The 13,725-nt window shown below is 38.9% G+C and overlaps 1 protein-coding gene across 2 annotated transcripts in view; it reads left to right on the forward strand.

Moving 5' to 3' along the window:
* Positions 1 to 13,725, forward strand: part of SND1 (staphylococcal nuclease and tudor domain containing 1) — a 479,575-nt gene that overhangs the window by 348,224 nt on the left and 117,626 nt on the right. The window lies entirely within an intron of this gene.

A 13,725-nucleotide genomic window follows, 5' to 3' on the forward strand; every position in this document is an offset into this window, starting at 1 on the left:
AGTACAGATTAATATTGAGTACAACCAAACATTTGCAATCAGCTTTCAAATCTTCTAGTAGGAGTTGGGAAATGAAATTTCACCCCTTACTCCCTCAATATCCAGAAGCTTGGACACTTTGTCACCCTTTTCTTTCCAGAGAAAGAAAAGTTTTTTTTTTTTGCTTGTACTGGATATGAAAGATTATTCTTTTCAGGAACTGGTTTATCTTTGTTATTGAACATTTTAACATAATGATTGTAAGGAACAATAATACATGAAACCAAGCAGAGACATTTTACGAACTGCTTTTTACCTGAACACCATGTAAGCAAGGTTGATGGGCAAAAGTTGAATAATCACACTTCAAGTATACTTGAGCATAAATATCAATAGAATTCTGAGCAAGTTTCTGAGCATGATTTTGTGTGCTGTGAAAAAATCACACTGTGACGTAGTCTGTGTCCTCACTAATTTCCCATTTCACAGCCTGGATCCAGCCAAAATAAACATTATGGGTATATTTACATGTTCTTTGATTGGAAGAGAGGGGTTTTAATGATTATTTTTTTATTTTCTGCTAAGTTACTCCTGCGGGCCGAATTACTGAAAATGTTGGGAGTTTTTTTGTTTTAACACTTTCTCCACCAGAGGGAACTAAGGAATATAACCATGTTTAGACTTTATTGGTTGTGATATGGTCAGTGTCACTAAACCTTAAAGCGATATAATGGTGCATTGTGTATTTATGTAGCAAAAACTGAAATGGTTTTAACAAGCGGCAGAGAGCCAGCTGACGTCTTATGGTGTATTGGATTAGCTCCTCCCCCTTTGTCAGCACCAAATTTCATGGTTAATTTAGTGACGTGGTGAATCAGATAAGCAAGCGTTCTGTGTTAATACAGGTCTATTTTTGTTATATTAAAGATGATATTGTTACAATTACTGCTCCATAAATGATTTGTGGTAGAAAAGAATCTAGCTGTGACCACGGTAACATCCTATAGCGCAAAACAAAATTGTTTGTCCAATTTACTCGAAATACTACTGGTGAGAATATAATACATTGTCCACATAAGCCTAAGAGGACCGTGCAGAGACAGTCTTAGCAGCACATGCTGCCTATAGGATTTAGAACTGCTGTTTACAGCTCTTTGCCACAACATCGTATCACAGAGCTGTAACCGCGCTAATAATACTTTTAGCTGTATTAAGCCACCTTTTTAGATTGAGAAACTTTATTTAATTTTAAAGGTTTGATTACAGATCAAAACAAAAGAACCCTCTGATTAGGGAGTCGCTTGGTGTGGTATAATAGGTGGCTGAGCATTGTGCAGATTTCCTGCAGCAAAACCATTGAATACTCTCCTCATGTGGGCAGCAATCCTATTACTTCTACACGGAAGTGCAGAAGCCATGTTTAACACTGCAAAGCAAATAGCCGGATTTTCAATCAGGCTGCAGAAGAGAATGAAAGCGGCTACCCAATCTGCACCTGGTGTGTTACTCTTAGGCAGCACTTCACATTCCTAGCATGGCAGCATACACTTCTAGCTTTGTTATACAAACATTATTTTAACACACAAGGGAATCCACTTTATTCCTGAATATATATTATACTGTAGGATGTACATGAAAATATATTTGTATTTGCTAAAACTAATAAAAAAATCTCTGGAAGATGAGTAAAGGGTGGGGCGTATTTTTTTGACTTGATTATTTGCCCCTCGCACTGCAGAGTGTTGTATAGTCATTGTAGTGGTAAACAGAGCATGATGACGCCAATAGTCAATACGACACAGTGGCATTGTCATGCTGGTTTTCACCCACCACTTCAGTCTGGCCCTGGTTCAGGAAAGTCGCCCGACACTCCGATTTTAAGAGATGACCGTTTCCACAGTCTCAGAATTTTCGTGGGAATCAACAAGTATACTCCAAATTCAATGTGTACCTTCCTCCTGCTCCCCCCATACACCTCAAAACAGTGCTTCCGCTTGCCTGGTGTACTTTACACCCATTGCACTCCTCTAAAATATGCATATTTAGTGTGTCCCTGTGTTTAGTGACAAAAACCATAATCTTGTGTTTTGTTTGGACTAAAGGAAATGGTTTCCTCCCATGAGCCTTCACACAGCTTATGTAGCTGCTGCTGTTCACGAGTTCTTGGAAAGCAGAGGTTCCTGGAGATAAATTCCCCCATCTACAAATCTTTCTCCTCCATCTGTTCAGCTGCATACTGCCTGGATTTATGTTTCTTCCGATAAAGGTATATATAGATGTCATGCTGTAGTCAGATCTGTAGGGTTTATCATTACCAGTGGAAAGAGGTTTGTCATCTCGTCTACTTTCTTCTTGGGTGTTTTGAGTTCATTGTTTCACTGGACAATCGTAGCATATAAATCATTTAAGGTTTTTTTTTCTTATTGCTGAGAAAATGGAAGTAAAAATGGTGTGTTGTGTAGAGCTGTTAAATACTGCCAATAAGCAAAATTTAGGTGCAATCTCTGTCTTTTGCAAGCTACTGCTGAACAGGATTCTTGGGTGGTTTATTTTCTCTGCACTGCTTCATCTGTAATCTGGAGTATTACAGATTGTGGACTTCATACAAATAGTATTATGGCTAAATTCAATTTCCTCTTACACTGACAGGGATTTTTCTACCGTCTAGAAATGAACATAAATATGAAAGTGAGCACCAAATTAGACCACAGCGTATGCGATAGTAGCAGTGGTGTCATTAGAGCTGTTCCTGCAGCTTCATGTGTGAAATGTTGGTCTTCCCCATCACCAGTTCCTCCATGCAGAATTTGTCATCTAGCAATGATATAAAATTGGAGCCTGAGGCCAAAGAGATTACTATAGCTCTTGGGGGAGCAAATTATAATTTATAAATCATTAGATGGTTAACTGCATTCTCTGTAGCTAAGCCTTCATGTACCTTTAATTCAATTAGTGATTATAAGGGCCAAAAAAGCTGTTTTAATATGTTCAGTCTCATTTTACTTTGTGTACGTACCTAAATTTGTGATGGTACCAGTTTAAAATGAAGAAATGCTAATGGAAGTTCTCAATATGTGATGTGAGTGACACATGTGGATCCTTCATAAGGGTCTACATGAAACACCGCTGAAAAATAACCCATACAAAAAAGGGTTAAAGATACGTCTATATTTCTACATGTACAGTGTATACCCACTAGTAACATCTAGCCTAAATAGCACACACTACTTCAATAAGGTACAGAACCTTCTTTATGCCAACTCCTTTCTGTCTCTCTCTGAAGCAGTTGATTCTTTTCAGTAGTATTCCTTAAAATGATGATCAGATCCCCGACAACGGATACCCCGACAGGAGGTGCCGCCTGTACAATGTTCTTTACAAAGCCCAGTACATTGTACAGGCAGCGTCTACTTAAATTACCAGGTCAACAGCAGGAATCATAGTGTGGACCTTTGAAAGTGACGTAATCTTCATTCATCGGCAGTGTTTCAGATCTGTGTTTCAAGCCGTCGGTATTCGCAGTCTGTCTGTGAATACATCTTCGGTGTATTTTGGTCGGGGTATCCGTTGTCGGGGTTCCGATCATCGTTAAAAGATACCCATCCCGATTCTTTCTGTCTCTCTCTGAAGCAGTTGATGAATGTTTAAAAGCCTGTGTCTCTCACTCGTCTTATAATATTATTTAACTACTCTGAATAATTGACACGAGACATAAGTTTGGCAATAATGAAATGAGTTTATTTGCACATCAAATATGGTGCTTGAGTAAAGAGCAGGCAGTACAACACACACCAGCAACCAGTATATTCCAGAAAAACCATGGGACATCCGCAAACCAGGGTGGTTTACGAAACTGTCCCAGTAATGTAGATATGTGCGCCCAGGTTGCAATCAATCCCAGGCACTAAAGAACCTTCTGGACTGAAAGGGGTGTAACCACAATGGGTGGTATTTGCACCAAGACTATAGCCGACTCATCGAAGAGAGGCGGGTTCAGCGTGCCCAATACCGTAATATGCGTCCCAACCACTGGCTGTCAAATGCACTGCGTTTTCCGCCCACACACCATCCAGTAACTTTACCAGTGAACGCAAGGTAACCAGAGAACAGGCCGACAAGCCACAGCGGGCGTGGAGGTCCATCCAAACCAGGCAGGGTGGGCGGACAACGTCCTGAATCTCCAGAGACCGATTTACTCTCTGCCCATTACTTTTATAAACTATAACTTCAGATGAGCATACACCTCCATAGTTAACTAAATTTATCTCTAAGGCTAAAAGTTTGTGACACACACTCTGCTTTAAATTTACTTCATACTTACTTCAGCCCTCAGTTCTTATTCTTTCTGTCTCTCTGAAGCAGTTGATTTGCTTTCATACTGTGGTGGGTTCTCATTTCAGTTGGTTAATCACACGATAAACGACTGTAAGGTCCGACTTAACATTAGTGTGTACACTCCCATTATCATGCTCATTGTATCGTTTCATTTTATAAACAGACTTAAGATCACTATGAACGATGGAATGATGTCGGCAAATTCTGCAGGGTGTATGCACTCACAGCCAACAGTGTAGGCAAATCTCCATAAAGTTTAGAGTAGCAATCTTTTCAGCATATGTTTATGACAGATGAAGAGCACAGATCTGAAGGTAAATCATGTAAAATTGTTCAAGTGTGTACGCATGAAACTGCATGCTGATCGGGACTTTGTCATTGGTAAAATTGTTAGATATCACATAAGGAGAAATTTTCTGTAGTGTGTACCTAGCCTTAATGTGTCAGCAGGGCCGTCTTTCCTATAGGGCCCAATGGGCAGGTGCCCGGGGGCCCTGCAGCCCAGGGGGGCCCGTCCGTCAGAGGAAGCAAAAAAAAAAAAAACCTGAAGAAAATACTTACCGTGCTGTCAGCTGGCGATCCGGCTCCCTCCCTCGTCTTCTCCTCCGTCGCGCTTGCAGTGCATGTCACGCCCGCCCGACATCCATTGCGGAGCGCAACGGAGGAGGAGACCAGGGAGGGAGCCGGATCGCCAGCTGACAGCACGGTAAGTATTTTCTTCAGGTTTTTTTGGGCCCATATATATAAAAAAACTTTTTTTTTTGTTTGTATATATAGGGGCCCCGGTGCACTGCTGTGCCTGGGGGCCCCAAGATGTTCTTAAGAGGGCCCTATGTGTCAGAAGGAGCCTACTGACGTGGAAGGTGTTTTTGACTTAAAATATGGTGGCAGTTCATCATTTCTTTACTGCTTGGTGAGCAAGCATTAATGTTAGAAATGGTAAAACTGTCTGCCTTTGAGTACCTTACAGCAGGTGTAGCAACTAAATGCACTTTTTTCCTTTTGCAAATATTCTTTCACTTGTTTTTAAGCCTTTCACAGTCCTCATACTTGTGCAATTTGTTTGCTTGTTTTGTTTGCCGTTGTGTTTTAATGTACACTCTTAAGAAATATTGATTCAGCGTATTAAAATATCCCCCCATGAAGTATTGATTTTTAGTACATGCTGTGTGTGTGACTTAATTGGATTTTGGAGTTGGACCTATTATTTATGTATAGTGTTACTCTGGCAAATGGGTTTTTACGATCCTTGCAAACATGATGTACAGTATGCTCAGTCTGCTTTGAAATTTGACATTGTGCATTTTTGTTCAGGTTACAAAAAGTGTTATGAATATGATGTGAAAAGTTCACATGAATCAGTTTACTGTGTAATCTAACATTGGAAAGTGCTGTTTAAGTCTTTCTATGTGAAAGGCTTAATACATCTATTTAATACATCTATTCAGCCTATGTATGTAAGCCGGATATCCGCAAAGCTGTTGTAACAAACGGTTTGTGTATGCATGGGACTGAACAAAAAATCCACAAATGGGGCTGTCAATGAGCAGACCATTGAGTAGTACTGCATTAATGGTTTGATAAAGAAGAATTAAGCCTTCAAAATATTATGATTTGTAATTGTTCTTTAATTTTTATGGATGTTAATTTGGCCACATGCAACAATACTGCTAGTGATTCTCCATCACCTGGGAAACCAATCGGATCATTCTCAGACATGCCCAAAAATTAATTTGGTAGATCACTACTTTTGGCCTGTGGCTTTGATCTGATCACTATAAGCAGGTATTTGTGACCTGTCTGTTTGATACTTGGGATGTACATGGGCTTCATTTACTGTTATTCCTGGGATTTGGGAGCTAAAGGGTGCACATTTGCATCTAAATGCAAATGTAACTTTTATTTGCTTGCAGGAAATGTATTGGCTGTTTTTACAAGTAATACACAAATACAAGGAAACTTCATTTTAACACTCTGGTTTACAGTTTAGCCAGGGTATACCTCCTCCAACTGTAAATTTGACCACACATTTTTGCCATGGTTAAAGTTACACCTTCTACTTGGATTTTATTTATAATTCTAAATATATTTTGTATTTAATTTTGTCAGTTTTTATACTTTGTTTTTGTCGTTTTGTCTGGTACTGCAGAACTCTTGTGGCACCTTTATAGATTATAAGAAATGAGGCCCCATGTGTGCCAAACACAGCAATATCTTTGTATATATCTTGTGTTTTAACCAAGCAAGAATTCTTGGCTATTCGTTCCTTAAAGTAAATGCAAAGTAAATGAACAAAATAAAAATCTAAATCAAATAAATATTTGTTTTGACCGCCCTTTGCCTTCAAAACAGCATCAGTGCATCAATTCTTCTAGGTACACTTGTACACATTTTTTAAAGGAACTCGACATCTTTAAGAACTAACCACATCTTCTGAGGATGTAGGCTTGCTCAAATCCTTCGGTCTCCTTGTAATCCCAGACAGACTCGAAGATGTTGAGATCAGGGCTCTGTGGGGGCCATATCTTCACTTCCAGGACTTCTTGTTCTTCTGTACAATGAATTTCTGTAGGCAACAGTGAAGCATGGTGGAGGTTCCTTGCAAGTTTGGGGCTGCATTTCAGCAAATGGAGTTGAGGATTTGGTCAGGATTAAAAGTGTCCTCAATGCTGAGAAATACAGGTAGGTACTTATCCATCATGCAGTACCATCAGGGAGGTGTCTGATTGGCTCTAAATTTATTCTGCAGCAGGACCATGACCCCAATTATACAGCCACAGTAATTAAGAATTATCTTCATCTTATAGAAGAACAAGGAGTCCTGGAAGTGATGATATGGCCCCCATAGAGCCCTGATCTCAACATAATCGAGGCTGTCTGGGATTACATGAAGAGACAGAAGGTTTTGAGCAAGCCTACATCCACAGAAGATCTGCGGTTGGTTCTCAAAGAGGATTGAAACAACCTCCCTGCCGAGGCCCTTCAAAATCTGTGTGCAAGTGTACCTAGAAGAATGGATGCATTGATACTGTTTTCAAGGCAATGGGTGGTCACACCAAATATTGATTGGATTTAGATTTCTATTCATTCACTTTGCATTCTGTTAATTGATAAAAATAAACTATGAACACTTCTAATTTTGAAAGCATTCTTATTTTGCAGCATTTTTTCCGTATCTGCCTAAATCTTTTTCACAATACTATATATCTTTGAATATGTTGTGCTGGAGGGTGAACTCTTATCTTGCCTTATACTTAATGTCAGAGCTGCTCTATAAAAAAATTAATCAGAAAGAGCTGGTTGCATCTTGCCATACTGCTGTAGTAGGGTAAAATTTTGCACAAATATTGCAGAGAGGGGCCATTTTGGAGAGGTGCTATATAAGTTCGGTATTTGCTTCATCAATTCATATGGCTCTCTGTACTGTATTTGTAAGTGTTCCATTTTGCTGAATTATAGTATAAAGAAACGTGAACATTTTACTAATCTCTACAAGTCACTAATTGCACAGAACAGGGTAGTTCCATTATTATACTGTATATTCATTACTCCATGATGTAAAATAGGCTAAAATAATACTTGTGTGATTTCCCGATCATACCGTTATCTGTGTGGAGTGTGCATGTTATCCCCATGTTTGCGTAGGTTTCTTCTGGGTGCTCCAGTTTCCTCCCACACTCCATAAACATACTAGTAGGTTAATTGGCTGCTATCAAAAATTGACCCTAGTCAGTCTAAGTGTTAGGGAATTTAGACTGTAAGCTCCATTGGGGCAGGAACTGATGTGAATGAGTTCTGCGTACAGCGCTGCAGAATTAGTGGTGCAATATAATTAAATGATCAGGATGTTGAATAATATCCCTTACTAACAAATTGTAGGCATTTTTGGTTTAGGAATAAGTGTTTGTACTGAAGCCATAGAACCACTATCGGGGTATTTTGCCATTAGCCATGAAAACGATTGTTCCTGCAAAAATATCACGACATAAGGAGAGATTTCAAAAATTCCTACATCATCGGTATGATCCTTCTGTTTACTTATCAGATGGTGCAAAGTCAGAGCAGAATTGGGTCTTTGAACTTTTAGTAATAGTGTGCATGACTGTAACTACATAATGGCTTAGTGCATAGGTAATGTTTAACCTTTTGGCTCTTGTGTCTTAAAGATGGGGCATGCAGTGGCTTCTCTACCAAGGGTAATAGGAATTATATTGATTTTAAGAATCTTACAGAGGTGATTTCTAACAGAATTTAAACTTGCCAAGTGAATGATGATACAAATGTCACTGACAGTATCTGAACATTTTCACTTATGTTTTTATTAATAGGAGTACAAAATGTTACATGCTTGTCAAAATGTAATTTGCCAGGACTGCTATTAAGTGTCTCAAGCTGCAGCAAGACAGCAGATTTCTACCACCACAATGTGCAGGTGCCTTTGAAAAGAACACACTGCAATCATTTAAGTAGGTCACAACCACTACCCCCTCATCCTCCACAAAGTGTAGTGTTTCATGAGGCATCCAATATTAACCCATTTGTCAAGTAATAAGATTACTGTTCACCACTTCCAGAACCTCTACATGGAGCCGATGGCCTATCCATCCCTCACACCTCTTCTAGTAAGCAGCAGTCATTGCTCCCTAAAAGGATTTTTTTTTTCTCTTGCAAATCCATTAGTGCTTTGGGTTTAGTTCAGATTAGGGGATTAGCAGATCTGTATTTTGCATGATCGTCCCTGCTGAGCTGGTTAGTGTAAGTATGCTAATGGTGAAAGCAGCGAAGTAGGAATTTCTTCTGTTTTCCAGCAGAAAAAAAAAAATACGTTCTTACGGATTTGCTATCTCCACTTATTTGGAACCTTCCGTATACACAGTACAATTTGTGGCACGGAATGTGCGTTAATACAGGATTCTCAATGAAATTGAGAAACCTGTATTAAATTGTATGAAATTGAGTTTTGTATTTTCCAGTTTAGTATTGTGCTAGAATTTTGTTTTATTGTAACCATTGCCCTAGACAAATTCAAATCATTAGATGGATCACTTAACCTTGGCTTGCTTTTTGCACTGATGCCTGGAAAATTTACAGTGAAGACCAGATAGTTAAATATCTGAAATATTTGGAAACCCACGTTAATGTCCTTTGTGGGACATCAAGTGTTCTATTAATGGGTGTAGTGCGGTGAAATATAAATCTGATTTTGTTTAAAACAAAATGTGTTGTAGAACCTTTCCGAGCAGGTGTGACCCCATTGTGCAGAAAAGCTACATATCCTTTATGCTGTCCATCATTTATTTTAATCTTTCCAGACTGTTGGGAGCAGGTGTGAAATGGTTAACAATAGTAATATACACACCTTAACATCCATGATACTGCATAGCCTTCACTATACAATCATTGTTTTCTCGTTCATTGGAATATGCAAGTGTCAGTAGAATTAAAAATGTTAGTAGCCTGGAGTAAAACCATATCTACATTGTGGTCAATGGATTGTACTGTGCCTAAATATGTCTCTACCTGAGACTCTTGTGTATCTTTTTGGGCTATGCTTGGTCATTTTATGAGTGTTTTTTTTCTTTTCCTTCTTCCTTTCCCTCCTGATTACTCCAGCTTCCTAAGAGATTTGGGGTATTTGCCTCTGTGTGCTTTGTCTTTTTTCAGGAAGGCTGGAATTTGTTTAGAAGAGCAAACGGCTCGCTGTGTCGCTCGCGGGGAAAATAAACATACACAGGGTTTCTCAACTCAAGTTTGCAGAAACGGTGTATGTGCTTATTCACTGTTAAGTTAATTGCAGTCTATTGATTTATTCATCACCTAGATTTTGTCTTGTGTCTGGTTAGTGGTGCATGAGCACTGACTTGGAAACATGTAGGGTAAAGCTTGCCACGCATGATTCAGCATATTATCCTGATCTCTGAGCGACAAGGTCTGTGGTGGATTTTGTAATAGCCTGGCCATGTTCTCGAAATCCTGTCCCCATATAATTTGGTCCAGATTTCCCAGCCTGCCCAATCTCCATCCTGTGAGTTGTGAGGCACAGCTTGGTGGGCCACACCAAGAGTGCCCGGATAATATAAGCACTTACACTGTCAGCTGTATAATTAATTGTGGGAGACCATCAGTTATTTGTTTAACATGTATTGAGATGCAGCAACTATGCTCTATAATCAGAACACCCCACTCTCCCTGTTTTTTTACACTATATAATTAGCTTGAGTGCGCTGATTGATGCGGCTTCAACACAATAGCTTTTAATGGGTGTACTATGTTTTCTATGACTCTGTATTCCCGTTACATGTAGAGCTTTCTTTTAAAGCTACCTGTACACTGTTAATAATCAAAACTTGTGTTTTTAACATATTAGGCCAAAACTAATAAATCGGATCATGGTTTGTAGTTATCTTAATGTAGCAAAATGAAATGTTTTTAATTTAAAAAAAAACAACAAAAAAAAAGGATGTGGTAGGATTTTCTGTGATGAATGACTCTTTGGAGCAGTGTACGCCTTTGAGTTTTTGCCTGCGGGGACCTGTATAACATTGATACTGTGTCTGTCACAGTGTGATACTGCTAAAAAACGATGGCTAGTCCGGCACTGAAACAGTAATAGATATTCAATAGACACACATCTGGAATTATTGCATGGCACTGGGACTTTCATACTGTGCACACCATTTCCAAGAATGTGATTGCAAGAATCTTTGTGCTGGTGAACTTGATGCACTAAAATTCCTTCAGTTGGTGCTTGAGGAAATGGTATTTTCTTAAGGTGATGTTTACCGCAATGTGTTACACTACATAACCTGTCCTTCCTCAGCCATGACGCACAACATACCTGGTACATGTCACAGTTGTGGTCGACCTGAAGAGCTGATTTTTACTGCAGCCAGTAATTTATAGCATATGAACATAATGTTAGATTCACTTTTATTTAATTGGATGTGAATGAACACAGTTGCTATTGATATATCCTGTATGGGTAGCAGCCTACATGTGCTGATACAGTGGTCATCTGGTACAGAATTGGCCAGGGGTGTAACTATACTGCTGCTATAGAGCCTGGTAGTGTCCAGCTAATTTGCAGACCCCCTTCTCTACTTTCCTGAAAGCCCAAATGAGGGCCTCCACTGCCCAAAGGTACCCCCAGATCCTCAGAAGACCAGAGCAGGAGCCTTTACCCCCCTCCCCCTCCCCCAAATATATTGCTATTGGGTCTGTTGATTGCAATTTATATCCCTTGAATGTACATGCTTAATACTCATTTATTATATGGCTATGTATATTTATTAGTACTTTAATTGTTGCAGGTAAAGTGTAACAAACTAGCTGCTGCTTAAAATGTGCCGTTTCCCTGGTCCACCTTCAATAGCTTCTAATTATACCTAGTTGTTTGGCAAATTAATGTCTTAAAAATGGACTGTTAAATATTAACTTGAGTTACCAGTGAAGGGTGGTAGTTAAAAGTATCTTTGGAAAGAATGGTTTATTAACAATTTTTCATATAACGCCAGCATATTGCACAGCTTTTTCAATTGGAAGCAAACCTCTTCTGCCGTGCCTGCTGGACTTTGTAGAAAGTAGAGGATTCTGGGAAGCACTAATTGTGGACTATATTATGATACCTATGTGAGTACAGGGGTAGCATGCAATATGTTATGAGCCAATGCTTCCTAGGCTTCCAGTCTGTTGTTCATCAAAGCTGGGATATAGGATAGGAATGTCCGTATTTGAAGCTAATGCCTAGCGGGTGTCTACAGCATTTTTCAGGTAGCTCTGATGAATTACAAATGAAAACATGTCTTTCTGACCTCATTGATGAAGGATTTTCATTCCTAATCAATGTCTTGCCCCAAATAGATGAACTTTTGTCATGCTTAATCCTTGTGTTTACAGCATAATAATGAAGCCTGACACAGCTTCATACTCCTGGCAAGAACACATTTCTTATTGCACAAATGTATCTTCACCCCCCAGGAGTGCTTAACAACTTCTGTTGCGGCTAGAATTGAACAACCTTAAGTTGTGTTAAAAAATGTAAATGTTGCGTAAAGCAATATATTATTTTTTTTTCATCTTTTACTTTACAGTTTTGTGCTTGAAAGTACATTAAATTGGGTCTTTCTGAGTTCAGGACTAGATTTGCTTTGTCAATGTTGAAAATCTTTCAATTATTTTAAATGTAATGCATTGTATGACTCCAAGTTTCACCAAATACTTCCTTACTCTTTCGTTATGAGTGTTTTTTCGGTGAATACCATGTATATTTTATAAATTGGTAGCTATTAGCGGCACGGTGGCTTAGTGGTTAGAACTTCTGCCTCTCAGCACTGGGAACATCAGTTTGATTCCTGACCATGGCCTTATCTGTGAGGAGTTTGTATGTTCTCCCTTGTTTGCATGGGTTTCCTCCGGGTGCTCCTGTTTCCTCCCACAATCCAAAAACCTACTCGTAGGTTAATTGGCTGCTATTAAATTGACCCTAGTCTGTGGGTGTGTGTTAGGGAATTAGACTGCAAGCTCTATTGGGGCAGGGACTGATGTGAAGTGTGTGTGTGTGTATAGCGCTGCGGAATTAGTGGCGCTGTATAAATGATGATCTTTGCTTATGTATACAGCAACCTAGCACTCTTTCTCTGATGTATTTCACCCAGCCTCATTGTGTTTCAAACTAACCAAGACAGGGGGTTTCATAAGACTGTTTCTTTCTAGAATTGGTACACTACCCCTTGAAAATCACACCTTCGAATGTTACAAGTAATCAATTTATAATCTCCGTCCTCTTTCCCTCCCAATCCTCTCTAGGTGTTTTCATCTTGTTCAGTACCCTCTTCCCCACTGACAGGCTTTTTTATCTTGTGTTTCTAATAGTCAGACGACGTATTCAATTTTTCCACAGTGGCAGGTTTGTCTGAGGTCGCTGATGATCTTTTAAGAATTTGTCTTTTTTCTTCACAGAAGACTTTATACCAAGTATACTTCTTTCAAAATTCTTTTACCTGCTTAGATGAATGTTGACACGAATAGGAGCTTGAGAAGTTGAAGAAAAATTAAATTCTCACTTAAATTTACATTTAAGGTGTTATTAGTTAAGCTTTCATCACTATAGCAGCAAAATATGATGACCTCCATAGTTCCTTGTGTTTTTAAAAGTAAAATGTATATGTTGAATAAACCATTAAATCACACAGGTTGATGTAAATGGGTGTTTAAAGGTTTTGTCTATATTTAAAACATATTGAAAAATTACCAAAATTCCCCCAACATATGGGACAGTTCTTCATGCATGAAGATACCTACCAGTCCTGTGCAGCAGAAGCTGAATAGTCTGTTCTGGATTTGGCAACTAATCTGTAAGCAATTCCTATTACTTGACATCAAAAATATTCTGACCTATTTTCTGCATTATCA

The sequence above is a fragment of the Mixophyes fleayi genome, chromosome 4 (assembly GCF_038048845.1).
Source record: "Mixophyes fleayi isolate aMixFle1 chromosome 4, aMixFle1.hap1, whole genome shotgun sequence".
NCBI lineage: Eukaryota > Metazoa > Chordata > Amphibia > Anura > Limnodynastidae > Mixophyes > Mixophyes fleayi.